We start from the raw sequence: 18,755 nt of genomic DNA, 5'->3' as shown, positions 1-18,755 counted from the left end.
TTGGCTTTGATGAACTCCATCAGGTTTCTATGAGCCCACTTATCAATATTGTCCAAGTCCCTCTGGATGGCATCCTATCCTTCAAGCCTGTCAGCTGCACCATATGAAAATGGGGAACCTCATTGCTGCCAGTGACTATGTGAACTTCTATCTTCTGGTTTACTTTATAATATATGTTGTCAACAGAATAAAACATCTGTTACATTTTGATCAGGAATTTAAAGTTTGTAGATATGGACGTAAATGGAGGATACCTCTGGTAAGTCTTTCAGGTATCGTTCTTGCTTACTGAAAGGATTGAGCTGTGGCAATTTCATCCCTTTTGCTTTTTCAGGTGGGAGTTAATTTTTCCAAGCAGCTGTCTGCAATATGTGTGGCCCCATATCTCATGAGAGGTATTTTTGATACCCTCTGAGGTTAAGGTTTCAAAAAATGTTATGAAAAAAAGTCTCTACTTAGAATATTTTTACTTCACATAGTTATAAAAAGGGAAACCCATGCCCTGAGTTGGAAATCCACATGTTACTTTCCATGTGGTTCACACATGTGTAACATAGGCATGTTTTTATGAATCGTTTGTATATTCCTTAGCCAGACTCCTGTGTTTAAACAAATGTGGAAACAACACAATACAGCTGTATAAGGAATTTGTTGTTCATAAGTAGAATCTATAGATTTTTAAAGCTACACTTTCAGCAATAAAGAAATTGTCCATATTGCTGGAATGTACTTCATATCTTGATAAAATCTTTCATTGTTTTGCTCTGGAAAAAAAAGGCCTATGAACTTTATAATGATGCCAACTTAGCATTGCAGGAGTCAGGAACAGTCAAGGCTGAAGGTGCTATTCATTACTGAGATATCAAAACAGGCCTGTCTATTTGGCAAGAAATTAGTTCTGATGTTGTTTCCAAAATTATTAACATCTTATTAAATGAAATGCTTCACAATTTGGGTCAGTTGAACACTAAAAAAAAAAAAACAAAACTGAAAAATGAAATACAAAATAAATGGTCTTTATTGGCAGTTCCCTCCAAACATTTTTCTATCTTTTAGACCATGATAGGAATAGCTTTGGATGGTTGCAATAGCATCTGAGAAAATGGCCTCCTTCCTTGTACTGGATGATTTAAAATGTTGCTTCCCGAATTACTGTACTCTGAATCATCCAAGAAGACCTAAAAACTGAACACATAACCACTTGCCAAAATAAAGTGCTGAATTTGGACAGAGTGAATTTTAGGTGTCAGAAGTAAGACGGTCTACAAGATAAATTGTCTGCTGTCTGCTCCACTGCTAATTTGATGAAAAGATGAGTCAAGTTCAAACTCCATGTTGCCAATACAAAGAAAATGCACTGCCTTTTACTGGCATATCATTCACTCTTACTGCTGTCTCTCAGACACAGTGCAAAATGGTGTTCTGCTCTCAATATGACTGCTTAGAAAACAATAATTTCTAACCCTCTCGGAGAGGGGGCCCACACTTTACCTTTCCAACATTATCTCTGACTGTGCTGATGACTCTTATGTTTCTTCTCTGCTTAATTAATGTCTAAAGGAAGACAACCAACATGTTCATTACCAGGTTTGGTATCTGGGACAAAGTTTCTTATTCCTTTCTCATCTCAATTTCCCACTGGACAGATAGTCCTCCTATAAGGTTCTTCATGTAAACTAATAAGGAAACATCTTGCATAGGCATTATTATTTTTGTTTAAATGGGGTTTTAAAAATCTGGTTAGTATCAGACTTCCAAAAAAGTAAAAGTATTTTTTCCCCAGAATATGAAGTCAACCCAAAATAAAAATGTCCACATGAGCCCAGGTAATGAGTTCCTATTACTAATCAGCTATTATTCTAATTGACTGATGATTAATCATATTTTTATTACAAATTTTGGTTAATGAAGGTGATCCTATACTCTCTACAGAAAGAAAAGAGAAGAATCCACTCACAAAATTACTTACAAGGTAAGAAATAAAGTAAATTAAGCCAAAATTAGAGATTGCATTTACTTTTCAAAACTGAAATTAAGCAACAGTAAGTACTTGTATCTCAATTATAATTGCACAATTCAGTTCCAGAGATGGCTGATATTTCTAAACACTTCTGACTTAGCATAGCATGAGATTCATGCAAGGTTTCATGTACTGTAGTATGCACTCTGTTGCAGAAGGAAGAGCAATGTTCAAGCTACAATAACAGATACGCTCCATGTTGATGTGCTGTGTTTTAGCCCGCAGCATTTCTAATGGGAGTTAATGTGTGCCAGGGCAGATAGAGCCACAAGGGCCAGACACTGACAAACTGTTTGCTCCAAGTTTGAACTGGCTAACTCAGTGTCTTAGAAGGAATGGAGTCTGATGTTTTTCCCCAAGTAGCACACCCTAGATTTCACTGCAATTATCACCGACAGGTTGAGGAATGTGCATGAATTGGATGAATCTTACCCAATTGCACAAAATTCAAATATGAATTAAAATTACTCTAAAAAAAATAGAACTGGTTTAGTGGGGGAATTCTAGCCTTGCATATGAATAATGGATTTCTCCATTCCACAGCTGCATTATGAAAAAAAGGAAGGAGAGAAAAAAGGAATGGAGAAAAATTTTAGACGTTCAACAATTTTAACATTCAGAAGTCCTGCCAGTGTTACTTAACTTCTGTTTTTAACTCTACTTTAAAGATTTAGGTCAGTTTAAATAAATTTTAAAAAAAATCTAAAGCATGTGATTTTAGAAGTGTCCTTATGAAATGTTTTGACTTTTATGGATAATTTTGGGGTTTTAGTTTTAGTTTGTTTGTAGTTGTTATTGTTGGTTGGGTTTTGGGCTGATATATTGCCAAAGCTGACTGAGATTTTGTATTCCTTAGCCTGCATTTTTAGTCTGTGTTTTTATTTGTCTTTATGTAATATAATTTTGATTTTATCTAGTGTTAACCAGAATTGGAAAAATGTTATATACTAACAGAGGCTTAAAAGTGTATTGGCACTGGTACCAGATGAGAATAAAGGAGAGAACTCCCCAATTTTTCCCCAAAAGAAATAAATTTTCTGGTTTGTTCAGAAGAATCTATCATGAAGGGCAAAGAAGAAGTTATATGTCACCTGACAGAATTATCTTCTAATATACCTTCATTTTGCTTTACTAAACCTTTTAGCAAGGACTTCCACTGCTGAAAAACCTGCTAGAAAAAAACTTCCCTCCATTATTTACTATTTCCCCCTTTAATTTGTGCTAAGAAAAGTTAGATTTGAAAACTCTGAGAGCTGGAAAAGTAAAGACCAACTTCACCTACAGCAAATTCCCTGACAACAACAAACTCTGTAAATGCAGTGGTCCCGCTTACAGATATACTGCGTTGTTGAAGCAGTAAAAGCAGCCGGAGTTAATCACATGCTGTGGCCTGAGGTCTATATAAACAGCAGTAGAACAGTCTCATATAGTTCTGAGTCTGGTCCTGATTCAAAGAAAATTTATTAAGAGACATCTTGCTGGATCGCTGGCGGGATGTGCAGAGTCAATATTTGTAATAGTAATTAGTTCTGGAACTGAGACAAGTGACTTGATACACATGTTATGGCATTGTCCTTTAGGTCTTCCCTTTTGGAAGTAAATAGTTATGTTAACCTAATCTTGCACAAAGTCTCTTTCCCTCATTTATAACTTTCTTTTATGTGGGAATTTGACTAAATTACCAGCTATCCAGAGGACAGATTCTTCCTAACAAGTATTTCTGCTGAAGACAATCTAAACTAGTAAAGTCTGGTTGTTAAAATTTAGTAGCAGGATTGAAAAAACTCATAACTTTGCTGCAGACTAACACTGAATAATGTATTTTGTCAATCAGAAGCAAACACTTTTAAAATAAATGCTAGTTAGGCATGTTAGGAGGCCAGTTCCTTCCCCTTGGAAGCTTTTTCTGAGACTTCAACTTGGAGACTACAAAAACAGATGGAGAGTGTATCATCCTTTAGTCTGACCTCCAGCATAACTTAGACATAGAACTTTTGTAAGCTATTTCTCATTCCAAAAATCATCTGATTTAGAAAACATTCTAGTTCTGGTTTAAAATGGCCTGTGACAGGAATTCACTATAACCTTATTAAGCAGTCCTAGTGGCTAATCAGTCACTGTATAGAATTTGTCTAGCTCCAGTGCTCAGACAGTTAAGCTTCTTATAATTTGATCTTTTGCAACTCTGAAGAATTACAACATTGGTGTTGCTGAGCAAGTCACCCTATTATATTCTCTCTGACACAGGAATCTTTTGAGTTCCAGAGTGTTTCAGTACGAGGCAAAAATTTCAATCTTTTGTTTCATTTTCCAAGCATTTTCTACACTCTTCATGGTTCTTCTGTACTCAGTACAGAGTTGGGCACTGGCTCCCAATGTAAATGTATGGTGACTTTCCTTGTCCTGTTTATTAGTATCACATTCCTCATCTACCCTGCAATAAAGAACCCTTTCAGCTGTAGCACAGCATTAGGGACACCTCCAGAGCCCAAGTATTTCCACAGCTACAACTTGCCAGATGTAGTCTGCTGTCTTGGCAGCGTTCACCTTGCATAGCTGGGTGTCCTGCACTTGGCTGTGCTGGAACTCAGATTTATAGCCATGCCTTTTGCACACAGCAGTCCAGGTGAATCTCTGTCTGTGACCTGATTTCCTAAGTATTTGCTTTCTGTGTCATCCACTTTCTCATTAAACAAGCAGGCAGGGACATGACTGCTCAAGTTTCTTTCAGATCCATAGAGCTAGAATGGATTTTCCATTTCTTATTTCTCTTTGGAGACCTATTCAGTTGTCCAGCTTCAGACTGTTTCATAAGGCTGTATCAATTTATCAGAGTGCTCATTTCTTATTCAAAATGTCACTGGGCATTAATGTAAAATGTCTTTCATAAATCTTGCTGAAAGTAAACTACTATTACTTTCAGACAAATTTGTTGCTTCTTGCCTCTATCTTTGGAAGAGGATCTTAGTCTTTTCCTTTAACTAGTTCACACTAATTAAATAATTTTTCTTTTGTTCTTTTCTACAAAGTACAATGCCAATTATTCAGACCTACTGCTGGTTTGTCTCATTCACAACGTGGAAATATTTGCATAGAACTGGCTTTGTCCATCTCTGAGTAATTTCTGGAAAGTTTTGCAATTATGAAAATCTAGTGTTATGCTAAAGAGTTCACTTACATTTTCTGTTTTCAACCTTGTAGGATGTTGCACTGATAAAAAAGCCCATTCAACTGTTGTAATTGCTGTTTATCATGTTTCTTGTTTATTTGTGTACAGAAGATTATTTTGCTTTCATTGAATGATAACAGTTGTATCAAACCCCAAGACAACACTCTCCAAATATAACATTCTTGAACATTTAGCTATGGGCCAATAGTTTGTTTTACTAACTTTATCTGTCCCTTTATTTCATAAACCCCCATACATTACTGATGATTATACCTCAAAGAAACATTGTGTTTTCAGATCAATTCCATCTTTCAAATTAAAATATTACATCTACAGTTTTTGAGATTGAATTAATGAAGTGTTTAATTGTATCTTAAGTGCAGACATTCAAAATTATTTTCCAGACATACATATGCTCTCTGGAAAAAAAACCCACATATGAGTCTCAATTGCTGCCGTGAGCCCAGGCCTTCCATTGGAATAGGCAGCACAAATCTCATGCCCACTGATTCGGCCAGAAGTTCATAGATCTGTTCCCAAAGCTGCCAAAACAGAGAATCCCAGTAAACACATTCCAAATATGGCAATCCAGCTGGCATTTAGTGTCTCATGCTTGGGAGCATCCTTGGTAATGTGAGAGCCACATGGGTTGGCCAGCCTGCCATGTCTATTGGAACTTGTGTGATGGATGTGGGGTCTGTAGTGAACCCAGTACTGTAGCTGTGAAAGAAATCCCAATGTGTGGTACCCCTGGAAGCAGGGGCTGCAGTGCCCAGGAGCCTCTGAGTCCATTGTTTGAGGTCTGTGGATTATTCAGCTGAAGGAGCAGAATTCCTCCCATTCTGCAAGAGCTGTGATTGTATAAACATACAGCAGGTTCTGTACACATTATTCAAGAGGAAAATATTCTTTTATGACTTATTTATACTCTCATGCTTTCACTTTGGGCTGGTGATTATTTGGGTCAGAGTTCTGTGTGGTAACAACAACAAGAAACTTGGATGGTGATTGGGAAATAGGATAGCCCAACTATTTCTCTAGGTACCTTTACTTTCAGATAGTTAATAATAACTTTAGTCCTCAGCAGGCATTCAGATTGCTTATCAACATGCAATCAAACTAAGAAAAATAGAAATAGGAAAATAAGAAAAATGAACAATGCAATAAGATGTAGATAAAGGTCACAACTAGACTTCTTTCCAAATTGATACCATATGGTGAGTCAGATTCTGCTTTCCATTACATGAATAAAAATCTGGAGTCACTCAGCTGATTTCACTGGGGTAACTGCATTGAAGAAAGGTAGCAGAATTTGGCCCAATGAATAGAGATACAGCTTATCCTAATGCTGTTGATGTTGTTGCAGTGCACCAATATGCTTGCAAACATTCAGTTCTGTCGCCACATGTTAAATATTCTAAACCCCTTATTTTGCACTTGTTAGGTTAGTAGCACTTGGAAGGCTGGAACACAGGGTCAAGGTGCTCCTGGAACTTGCTATTTTCCTTGCTATATAGGAACAGTATCTGTAATGAGCTGGGGATAAATGCTATTGGGAATGTGAGCGTGGGAGCCATTCCATCGTAATCAGGAAAACAAGAAGAAACTCTAAGCCCTGATTTTTCTCTATGCATGAGAAGAAGTTAAATAACATCCTCCTTTCTTTTAAAGCCCAGCAGCCACATTCAAAAACTTAAATTGCATGCTTTTAATAGAAATCTCAGCATGGTTAAAAAAATTACTGAATGTTCATTAACTGAATGTGCTAGGGTTCAGACAGACAGCTGAGTTATAGCATATTAGTAAGTTATTGCCTGGCAGCAAGACTGCAGTAATTTTTGGTTACTGGCCATATCTGTCTTAAGTATGTCCCAGTTTTAAACTGATGTAATGTAGATTAAAAGTTAGAGTGTTTCAGTCTTGGTGTTTCTGCCTCCAGCTCCACTCATGGTGAAACAACAATGCTATAGTGCAGCTTATCAGTGGTAACACCATAGATATCTCTGTCCCTCCCAGTGACCAAAACATAGCCATTTTATGAATTTGATAGTGCATTCAAACTAGCTGCTGATTGCTGAACTGACTCAGTTCTTTGCAGACTTAGAATTAACTACCAAAGTCCCTTGTATATTCCTCATGAGTCAGATCCTGTGAGATTTTATTCACATAATTCATGTAACTATTTACACTGAAGACAGCAGAAGTATTTGAGAGAAGAAGCTCATGTCCATACAGCAGCCATGAGCTCTATTGAACCTATATAGTCTCTTTGCAACCCAAACATAGCTGATGCTGTGTCTGTCAAGAGTGGGTCCACATCAGCAGTGGGAGATCAAAGATAATGCTGAGTGGAGGCTGTAAAATGGTGAATGGCTCATCTGAAATATGTCAGAAACTTCTGTAAATTTTTCTTCTCCCTGAAAGAAAAAAGAAAGCAAGTCAGAAATCAAAAAGCAATCTGAGAAGGTAGCAGGAATTGTCCCACCCTGAGGTGGAATGACAGCTAGCTGCTGGTCCCTTTCAATGAATGTTTTATTTCCTCCGCTTCTCCTCATCTTGCCTCTAAGCTGAGGTTGCTCTTTGTTGTCCAGAGATCAAAGAATGTACAATGTACAGACATTGATTTTAACCAAAGGAACTTTAGACAGTGTCTTTCTTCTTGATCTGTAAGTTTAACTAGTTCTAAAATGAAAAGTTTGTGTTCTGCTAAAATAGCCCATACCAAAATTCAAATGAAATTGATGAAACTGAATTTGCAGTATCTCCTTAGACATAACTCCAGATGCCATTAAAAAAGACCAGATGTCAAGTATGTTCTGTTATATTCTAAAACAAGGGGCAATAAAAGTTTCTATTTGACTTTGTTCATTTTTTAACCTAACAGAGAATCATTGTGCAGATATGCCCACATTTTTTAGAGATATAATCATGACACAGAAGGTATGGATGCTCTACAGCATCATGATAATATCAACATGTCCAAGACAGTGTTGAGGGAAATGATCTCCAGATTCTCTGTCTTCATTGTTCTGGTCACAGATGAAGACTTGGCTTGACAGATACACAGGACTGAATTTTCCCACAGTTTCCACCAGAAGAGAATGGGAAATGCATGCAGTGGAAGCGGGGACACAAGGGCTGTGGAAGAATCACTCTTGCTCTTATTTTATGTCACAGATACAATGTTGACAGGGCTAAGAAGTTCATTTATATGCTCGTTTTTATTACTAAGAAAGTTACTAAAAAAGAAAGGTTTGTGCTTCTACCTTATGCAAGAATGAGTTGCAGGTTTTCCTCTCAGTTTCCTGTTAACACAGCTCCAACCTCTATGAAGCTCTAAAGAAAGTTCTTCATAGAAAACATATGAATCCTTGGAGAAGATTGTTGCCATGCTTCAAGACAAATACTTGCCTGAAGATTTCTCTGGACCAGAGCCCAAAGGAATTGACAGTGACATTCTGTCACATGGTGCAAATCAGGGTGATGCTGGAGGAATACATGTCTCATTTTACAAGTTTTCCAGAATTTACCAATAATATTTCATTTCCATAAAAAAATGTGAAGTGAAATCACACAGCGCTACATTTGATAACTTTCCATGAATGTGTTGAAAACATATATCTGGCCTGTCACCCTATGGTACGTGATTCAGATTCTGCTTTCGATGGGAGAGTTTCTTGATTTGCAGCTGCTACCAGGTATGTGCCAGATAAACTTTGGGTGGCACTTTACTGACACTGTGTATTTCTGAAGCAGATCAAACAGAAATTAGAGAACCTGACAGCTTTGTAGGAAGAAATAAGCAAAAAATGACACTCAGTCTGTTTAATTTTTTTGTGATGCTAGGTCTTTTCACTGGAGCTTGCTATGTAGCACTGCTAAGAAAGTTGGTGTTTCAGATTTCCTGGGTTTCATGAAAACCTTTGTTTTGGCTTTGGTTTGAATGAGTTCATACTCAGGAATTCTGCACTGAGGGTTAGGGTTCAAACCCCAAATCTCAAAGCAATTCTGTGCCAAAATGATTGAGCTTTAGGCTGTTTATTTGTTGGAATTAGGGGACTTTCACCCAAACTATACCCTCACTGAAGGCTTAATTGAAACCTATCCCTAGTTTTGCTAAAAAGCAGCTCAGTTTTCTAGCTAGGTGTATAAATGAACAGCACAGGCCTATTTGAACACTTCTCACTCACAGATAATTTTATCTCATAACACACCACCAAGGTATGAAAACATTTTCTCTGACTCATACAGAGCTTGAAATGTTGGTCTGACAGTAGCCTCAACAGTAAGTGTATATATGTGGACATACAAAGATAGAAACTTGCTCATGCACTGACCTGACCAGCCAATGCAAGTTTGGATTTAAAAGCCAAAAAGTTGAATTTTCACAATGCCAGAGTGGACAGCTGTTACTCAAATAAAATGCTATGGAATTTTATGCAGGATCTGGCTTTTGCCTCAGCATCTCTAAGGAGGATTTTTCTGCCTGTCTTATTGTGTGGTGCCTCACAGAAAACAAGTGGTCAGGCTCGGAGTCAAACCAAGGCTTGCTATCCTCAGTCACTGCCACCCAACATTACATCCACACAGCCATCCTGTACTCCTCCTCCTTCTCTCTACTGCTCAGCCATGGAAACTTGAAGTCTGAAACCTGAAACTCCTGGGCCAGCCATTTTTGCACAGCTCTCTTCCTTCACAATCCATCCATTTGGGGAAGGAATGAAAGCTTGCAGTCTGCCTCCTCCTCAAAACATTTCAAACTTTCACTTATCTTCACTTAGAATAACTTGCCTGACCGGAGCGAGAGTCCTAATTTGTCCATTTGCCAGAACACTTTGTAAGCAGTCAGCCTCTTATCTTTTGTGTGAGAAGGGAGAAAAAAAAATGACCTCACTGCGCTAGCAGGTCATGTCATAGGTCATCCTTTCATTCTACTCACAATCAACTACATTTGCAATCAAAGAGACAGCACATTTTCCACTAGCAAAACGCTCCTTTCAAAAGCAATTGGAATGCTTAGTGTGTGCCACGCTTGTCCTGAGTCCATGAATTTTTAGGGGGAGAAGAGAATTAGGCAAATGGAAAGATACAGTGGGTTTTAATCTCCCCATTTCACAGAGGGATATGATACTGTATTGCACAACAAGATGCTTTTTCCTATCAAACCTTGAGTGATTTCCATTTTGGGTTTTGTTTTTTTTTCATTTCACAATTGTCAGAGCCATCACGAAGAGTGGGGGTCAAGTTTGTTTGCTTTTTGTTCTTGTAATTTAAGCATTCCGTCCTGTCAGGGTTCATTTTCCAGTGACCTCTGAATTCATCTAAAATTTCCCGAAAGAACCCAAGTGCATACAAGTGTGGGAACTCATCTGTTTGTCATCTCCACCCAGAGCAGACCTGCTGCAGAGTTTGCCATTGAGTCTGGGTAGAAAGGATGAGCGCGTCTGTGCTGGCAGCGAAAGCTCACAGGCTCTCTGAATTGTATAAACTTTTGGTTGTTAGGCTCAATATTGACAATGAATCTGAAAGCAGCCATTTTTATGTCCCAGAGTTTCTTAGAAGAGCAGAGGCTTTTGGTGCCTTCATTTTATATGTTTGAGTGGAGACATCATGCAGCTGTTTTCTGTACAGCCAAGATGATCCCTAGGTACATTTGAAAACCTTAGGATGTGCTTTTGTTTTAGAAAATACACCTGCATTGCCTGACACTGAGAATAGAGCAAGACCAGAACCAGAAGAAGATGTGTGTCTAATTATTTTCTTCTGGAATTTTCTTTAAGCTTTTTCAGAATGTGATTGATTTTTTTTTTTTTGTTAGGTGAAGGCTTACATGTTTTTATTTCTGTGGTTTGTGAAACTGAATTATATGAATCTGTTTCTCTTGTATCTTTTCAGCTAGCATGAATAGAAAAATGTACTTTTTCCTTTTCTTTATTATCATTTATTAATGAACTGACTGTGAATTTAGAACATTTGGGTCTGTTTTACTCTGTTCGTAAGCCTGCATATATGGTGAATTTATTAATGGAAAAATGGTGGAAGTAAACTAAGTAGTAAAATTCTCATATGTTAAACAGCTGTTTTAAATATGAATATAGTGTATATGCAGCATATAAAACCTTCAAAAGAAACTCCATGGAATGCTGGAATTCAGTTTTACTCCATTTAGTTTACAGTGTAGGTTTGCCGATATTACACAGAAGTTTAGAAGGAACCTGGGTGAGTACTGGATTCAGGGCAAAGCATTTACAATGAAATATTTATTTGATTAACTTAGTTCTTATTTATACATGAAATACTTGTAAACAAATTTATATTTTGTAAAATTACTATTATTCAAGTACAGGTAGTTCCATTGAATGACTCACATTGACTCCAATAAGCTTTGAACCAAAGAGTCATCCAAGCTCTCACTGAAGGCAATAGGAGCTGGACTGACTCCTCAGTGGGTGTAGCTCAACCTCGTATTTTTTTCACAAACTATTTGATTACTGTTTAGTTCAGTGCTTTTCAAATGTTTTCAATTTCTGGTCCTCTAGCAATCCTCTAGTATGGCACTCTGCTAATTAGCCGGTGGACAATTTCTTCTTGCTTTCTTTGTTACCTCTCACAGACTCACAGAGCAGGTACATTGTGGACTTCCATGTCTGCAGATTATGATATATTAAAGAAAACAACCCCAAACCTTTTGTCATAGAGTAATCCACTGTTCATGAGAAATGAGTCATCACTCTGTTACACAGACTTCACTTCTCGAATCCTCCCCAAATATATCTTTGAAAACTCTTAGTCCAAACACTGGCAAATGCATATCCAAAATGCAGTAACAAAATGTTTTCTTTATGGGAAAGAAGGAAAGTAATTTTCATGACTTTCAAGTGAGTGTTCTGTAGAGTTCTACACACTGATCAGTCTCATAAAGCTCTGCCATATGCCGGTTGGTATTTCCTCATTTCCTTATTTTTTATGTATTGTTTTGTATGCCTGACTGTGCTGGTTTGAAGGTGAACCAGCAAGGGAAAATGAACTCACCACAAGAGAGATTATAAGTCAGAGCTAAAATTTAATAATAATATTATTATAACAACACTGACACACAAGGGAAATTGCTTTCAACTCACAATACCCCAGCAGTATAACCCAGTGTCCTGGGGCACAAACCCAAGGGGGTTTGTTTGCCCTTGTGCTGAGACCCCTGTGGCTCCCCCAAGTCCAGAGCAAAAGGAAAAGAAAAACCTCTTGGTGCAGGCGAGGGCTGTGGTCTGGGCGAGAGCGGTGATCTCCTGCTGTCGAGGTCCTGCTGCTGCTCTGGATCCGACAAGAAGTTCCCGAGGTCTTCTTACTCACCACTTATGTACCCTCAGGGAGCACTCAGTCCCTCCCCCTGGGTGGGGACTCACACAATGGGTGATTGACTCTGGGAGCCAGGGGGTGTTGAGCTGTTGATGGCCCATTAGCAGCTCCGCCCCCCTCAGGCTGGGTGTGAAGGTGATAATGGCTCCCTGGGCAGCTGCTGCTAATGGCCCATTGTCCTTGGGGAATGAATAGAGGGGGTAGAATACACAGCTTTGATCACCCCCACACAGGGTTAGCTGGTCCCTCCTGCTGAACTAGGACATTATCCACCCCTTATTCTACTCCATCTAGTCATTCCCAAATTAATCCCCTTTTTACCTATACATATATATATATACATATATGCAATGAAACATTACAAACTCTTCTCGCTCAAAATTAGGTCCCCTTGTGGTACACAACGTGTTTCTCCATCTTTTTGCATTACCCACCAAGTGCAACCAGGTCCTTGAGCAAAGACAATCCCTCGGATGGGTTTGCCTTTGTTTGAGGTGGGACTAACCCAAACAGTCTTTCCTAACATACCTCTCATATGGACCACAGGGACTTTATCTCCATCTACAGTTTTCAAGAGTTCTGATTGGGCAGGGCCAGCTCGATTGATGGAGCCCCGAGTGTTGACCAACCAGGTGGCCTTTGCCAAATGCAGCTCCCAGTGTTTGAAAGTTCCCCCACCCAACGCCTTCAAGGTTGTTTTCAGCAGTCCATTACATCGCTCAACTTTCCCGGCAGCTGGAGCATGGTAGGGGATATGATACACCCACTCAATGCCGTGCTCTCTGGCCCAGGTGTCTATGAGGCTGTTCTTGAAGTGGGTGCCGTTGTCAGACTCTATTCTCTCTGGGGTGCCGTGTCTCCACAGGACTTGTTTCTCAAGGCCCAGGATGGTATTCCGGGCAGTGGCGTGAGATACGGGGTATGTCTCCAGCCATCCAGTGGTTGCCTCTACCATGGTCAGCACATAGCGCTTGCCTTGGCGTGTTTGGGGAAGTGTGATGTAGTCAACTTGCCAGGCTTCCCCATACCTGTATTTCGACCACCGTCCACCATACCATAGAGGCTTCACCCGCTTGGCCTGCTTGATGGCAGCACATGTGTCACAGTCGTGGATAACCTGTGAGACACTGTCCATGGTTAGATCCACCCCTCGGTCACGAGCCCATCTGTATGTTGCATCTCTGCCCTGATGACCAGAGGCATCGTGGGCCCATCGGGCTAGAAACAATTCACCTTTATGCTGCCAATCCAGATCTACCTGAGAGACTTCAATCTTGGCAGCTCGATCCACCTGCTCATTGTTACGATGCTCCTCATTAGCCCGGCTCTTGGGTACATGAGCATCTACGTGACGGACCTTCACACTCAGCTTCTCTACCCGGGCAGCGATGTCCTGCCACATCTCAGCCGCCCAGATGGGTTTCCCTTTGCGCTGCCAGCCAGCCTTTCTCCAGCGCTCCAGCCATCCCCACAGAGCATTGGCCACCATCCACGAGTCAGTGTAAAGGTAGAGTCTTGGCCATTTCTCTCGTTCGGCGATATCCAAAGCCAGCTGAACAGCTTTCAGCTCTGCGACCTGACTTGATCCACCTTGTCCTTCAGTCGCTTCTGCAACTCGACGTGTAGGACTCCATACAGCTGCTTTCCATTTCCGGCTTGTCCCTACAATGCGGCAAGAGCCATCTGTGAAGAGAGCATATCGCTTCTCCTCTTCTGGTAGCTGGTTATATGGTGGGGCCTCCTCAGCTCGTGTCACCTGCTCCTCTTCTTCTTCAGAGGACAATCCGAAACTCTCACCTTCCGGCCAGTTGGTGATGATTTCCAAAATCCCAGGGCGATTAGGATTCCCTATCCGGGTTCGCTGCGTGATCAGAGCGATCCACTTACTCCATGTGGCATCAGTGGCGTGATGGGTAGAAGGAGCTTTTCCTTTGAACATCCAGCCCAACACTGGTAGTCGGGGTGCCAGGATGAGCTGTGCCTCAGTGCCAATCACTTCTGAGGCAGCTCGAACTCCTTCATAAGCTGCCAGGATCTCTTTCTCAGTTGGGGTGTAGCTGGCCTCAGATCCTTTGTATCCCCGACTCCAGAATCCCAGCGGTCGTCCTCGAGTCTCCCCAGGTACTTTCTGCCAGAGGCTCCAGGATGGGCCATTCTCCCCGGCTGCAGTGTAGAGCACATTCTTCACATCCTGTCCTGTCCTGACTGGCCCAAGGGCTACTGCATGGGTAATCTCCTGTTTAATCTGCTCAAAGGCTTGTTGTTGTTCAGGGCCCCACTGGAAATCATTTTTCTTCCGTGTCACAAGGTAGAGAGGGCTTACAATCTGACTGTACTCAGGGATATGCATCCTCCAAAAGCCCACGGCGCCTAGGAAAGCCTGAGTTTCCTTCTTGCTGGTCGGTGGGGACATAGCTGCTATTTTGTTGATCACCTCTGTTGGAATCTGACGACGCCCGTCTTGCCACTTCACTCCTAGGAACTGAATTTCCTGAGCAGGTCCCTTGACCTTACTTCGTTTAATGGCAAAACCAGCTCTTAGGAGAATCTGGATTATCTTCTTTCCTTTCTCAAAAACCTCCCCTGCTGTGTTCCCCCATACAATGATGTCATCAATGTACTGTAGATGTTCTGGAGCCTCACCCTTTTCCAATGCAGTCTGGATCAGTCCATGGCAAATGGTGGGACTGTGTTTCCACCCCTGGGGCAGTCGATTCCAGGTGTACTGCACCCCCTTCCAGGTGAAAGCGAACTGCGGCCTGCACTCTGCTGCCAACGGAATGGAGAAAAAGGCATTGGCAATGTCAATGGTGGCATACCACTTGGCTGCCTTGGACTCCAGCTCATACTGAAGCTCCAGCATGTCCGGCACAGCGGCACTCAGGGGGGGTGTGACCTCATTGAGACCACGGTAATCCACCGTCAGCCTCCACTCTCCACTGGACTTTCGTACTGGCCATATGGGGCTATTAAAGGGTGAGTGAGTCTTGCTGACCACCCCTTGGCTCTCCAGCTCACGAATCATCTTGTGTATGGGGGTCACAGAGTCTCGGTCAGTGCGGTATTGCCGACGGTGCACTGTGGCTGTGGCCAGCGGTACCAATTGTTCTTCAACTTTCAGCAGCCCTACAGCAGAAGGGTCCTCTGAGAGGCCAGGCAAGGTGCTCAGCTGTCTGATTTCCTCTGTCTCCACAGCAGCTATGCCAAAGGCCCAACGCAGTCCCTTTGGGTCTTTGAAATATCCATTCCTCAGGTAGTCTATGCCAAGGATACACGGGGCTTCTGGACCAGTCACAATGGGGTGTCTATGCCATTCCTTCCCAGTCAAGCTGACTTCAGCTTCCAGTACAGTCAGCTGTTGGGATCCCCCTGTCACCCCAGAAATAGAGATGGATTCTGCCCCAACGTATCCTGATGGCATCAGCGTGCATTGTGCGCCAGTGTCCACTAAAGCTTTGTATTTCTGTGGGTCTGATGAGCCAGGCCACCGAATCCACACAGTCCAATAAACCCGATTGTCCCTCTCCTCTACCTGGCTAGAGGCAGGGCCCCCCTAGTTCTGGTCATGGTATTCACTGCGCTCTCCCTGTGAATATGACCGGGAGGTTCCTTCAAGAGGATCGGGCATAACATCATCATTCCTATACTGTCTGGAGCCTTGCCCACGAGAGACCGGAGCAGCCTTCAACCTTGAAGAATTCCCTGTGTTAGTTGTGCCTCTTTGCAATTCACGTACCCGAGCTGCTAAGGAAGAGGTGGGTTTCCCATCCCACTTCCTCATATCTTCTCCATGCTCATGGAGGTAAAACCACAGATTGCCGCGTGGAGTGTACCCTTTCTCCTTAGCTGGAAGACGCCTGCTTCTGATGGCGGAGACTCTTGTTTGTTCTGGAGAGATATGGAAGAGTCCTTCCTTAATCTTCTCTTCCAGTTCAGCCAGTTTTGTTTCCACAGCTGAGACATGGGCTCGTAATGGAGCAGTGACAGTGTCTTCATAAATCCTGAGTTTGCTGACCAGTGCACCCACCTTGTCTTCTCCCTCTCTCCACTGCAATGTTGCAAGGTAGCGAGAATACATTTCTGGCCCAAGTCGTGCAAATTTTAACCACATCTGGGATGTGCACTGGACACCATCTGGACTTTTAGGGAATCTCTCATCCTCTGAAAAGATTATCTCCAGTACGGCTAATTCCCTTAAGCACCGGATACCTTGTTCCATCGTGTTCCACTGTCCTTGCTGTATGTGGAGGTCCTCCTTACAAAGATATCTCTCCCTCACGCTTGACAACAGTCGCCGCCAGAGGCTGAGAGTTTCCTGTCTCTTTCCAATGCCCTGATCAATGACAACATCTCGAGACAGGGATCCCAGCTGCCTTGCCTCACTCCCATCTAGAATTGTATCATTGGCTGCAGCATCCCAGATTCGAAGTAGCCAGGTCAAGATGGACTCATTTGCCTGTCGTGTGAACTCTCTCCGGAGCTCACGCAGCTCTCCCAGGGATAGGGACCGGGTGATTATTTCTGGCTCCATTTCTTCTGCTTGAGATGAAGGTCCTGACTCTTCCTCGTCATGCACTATACGAACTGATTTGGTTTTTGATTTTCTTTTCTGGACAGGGGCAACTGCTATCGGTTTCTGTTGTCCTTCTGGCTCCTCCATGGTTTGTGTGGACATGGTGCTGGTTGATGTATCTCTCTTCCTCTCTGGCTCAGTCATGGTCTGGGTGGACATGGCGCTGGTTGATGTATCTCTCTTCCTCTCTGGCTCAGTCATGGTCTGGGTGGACATGGCGCTGGTTGATGTATCTCTCTTCCTCTCTGGCTCAGTCATGGTCTGGGTGGACATGGCGCTAGTTGATGTATCTCTCTTCCTCTCTGGCTCAGTCATGGTCTGGGTGGACATGGCGCTAGTTGATGTATCTCTCTTCCTCTCTGGCTCAGTCATGGTCTGGGTGGACATGGTGCCTGTGGATTTGCTCCTTTTCTCCTCCTCCTGATGATGCTGTACCACACCAAGCAGTGTGCGGTAGGCAGTGGCCAGGGCCCAGCAGGTTGCTGTGAGCTGCACATCTCTGGGACTACCAGAGCATCTTCCTTTTACATAGCTTAGCATTTTGGCAGGGTCCTGCAGTTGTTCCGGGGTGAATTTCCAGATCATTTGAGGAGAGAAGGTCTCCAAATACTGGCCCATATCTTCCCACTTCCCGTGCCACTCAAAGTCATCCGCTCCCAGGGCAGGCCTCCAGCAAGTCTCCTTAGAGAGCCCAGTTCTGACCCTAAACATGGTGTATACAGTACAGAGGAGACAAAGCAACACTAACAGCAAGATTATGCTGTCCCTAACATCGAAAGGAAGCTCAATATTTTCAATGATTGTTGTAGCAGAGGTGAAAAGGTGGAAGTAACCATCTCCGCCTGTTTTCCCCACAGTCTGGGTGCTATTTTTAATGAGACCCCAGAGGTAACAACCCAAACCAGGACAGGCACACCAGACTGAATATACATTCACAATGAAATTCATTGCTTCTGATGTTATGACAATATAAACATAGTATATTAATAAAGCAATTTTGATCCTTCTCCCTGGTATTAAAGAGAGCATCAAAACAGGCACATGGTTCCCCATGTGTCGAAATATGAACAGGCCCAGATACACCATCCACATGAATACATCAAGCAACATGGTAGTCAGGGAGTTTCTGTACCCAAATACACAAAATGAAATTGTAGTTCTGACTTCTCTCTCGTGGCCCCACGTTGGGCGCCAAAAGATGTGCTGGTTTGAAGGTGAACCAGCAAGGGAAAATGAACTCACCACAAGAGAGATTATAAGTCAGAGCTAAAATTTAATAATAATATTATTATAACAACACTGACACACAAGGGAAATTGCTTTCAACTCACAATACCCCAGCAGTATAACCCAGTGTCCTGGGGCACAAACCCAAGGGGGTTTGTTTGCCCTTGTGCTGAGACCCCTGTGGCTCCCCCAAGTCCAGAGCAAAAGGAAAAGAAAAACCTCTTGGTGCAGGCGAGGGCTGTGGTCTGGGCGAGAGCGGTGATCTCCTGCTGTCGAGGTCCTGCTGCTGCTCTGGATCCGACAAGAAGTTCCCGAGGTCTTCTTACTCACCACTTATGTACCCTCAGGGAGCACTCAGTCCCTCCCCCTGGGTGGGGACTCACACAATGGGTGATTGACTCTGGGAGCCAGGG

This window comes from Pithys albifrons, chromosome 2, assembly GCF_047495875.1.
Source record: "Pithys albifrons albifrons isolate INPA30051 chromosome 2, PitAlb_v1, whole genome shotgun sequence".
NCBI lineage: Eukaryota > Metazoa > Chordata > Aves > Passeriformes > Thamnophilidae > Pithys > Pithys albifrons.
Note: the sequence above shows the minus strand (reverse complement) of the source record.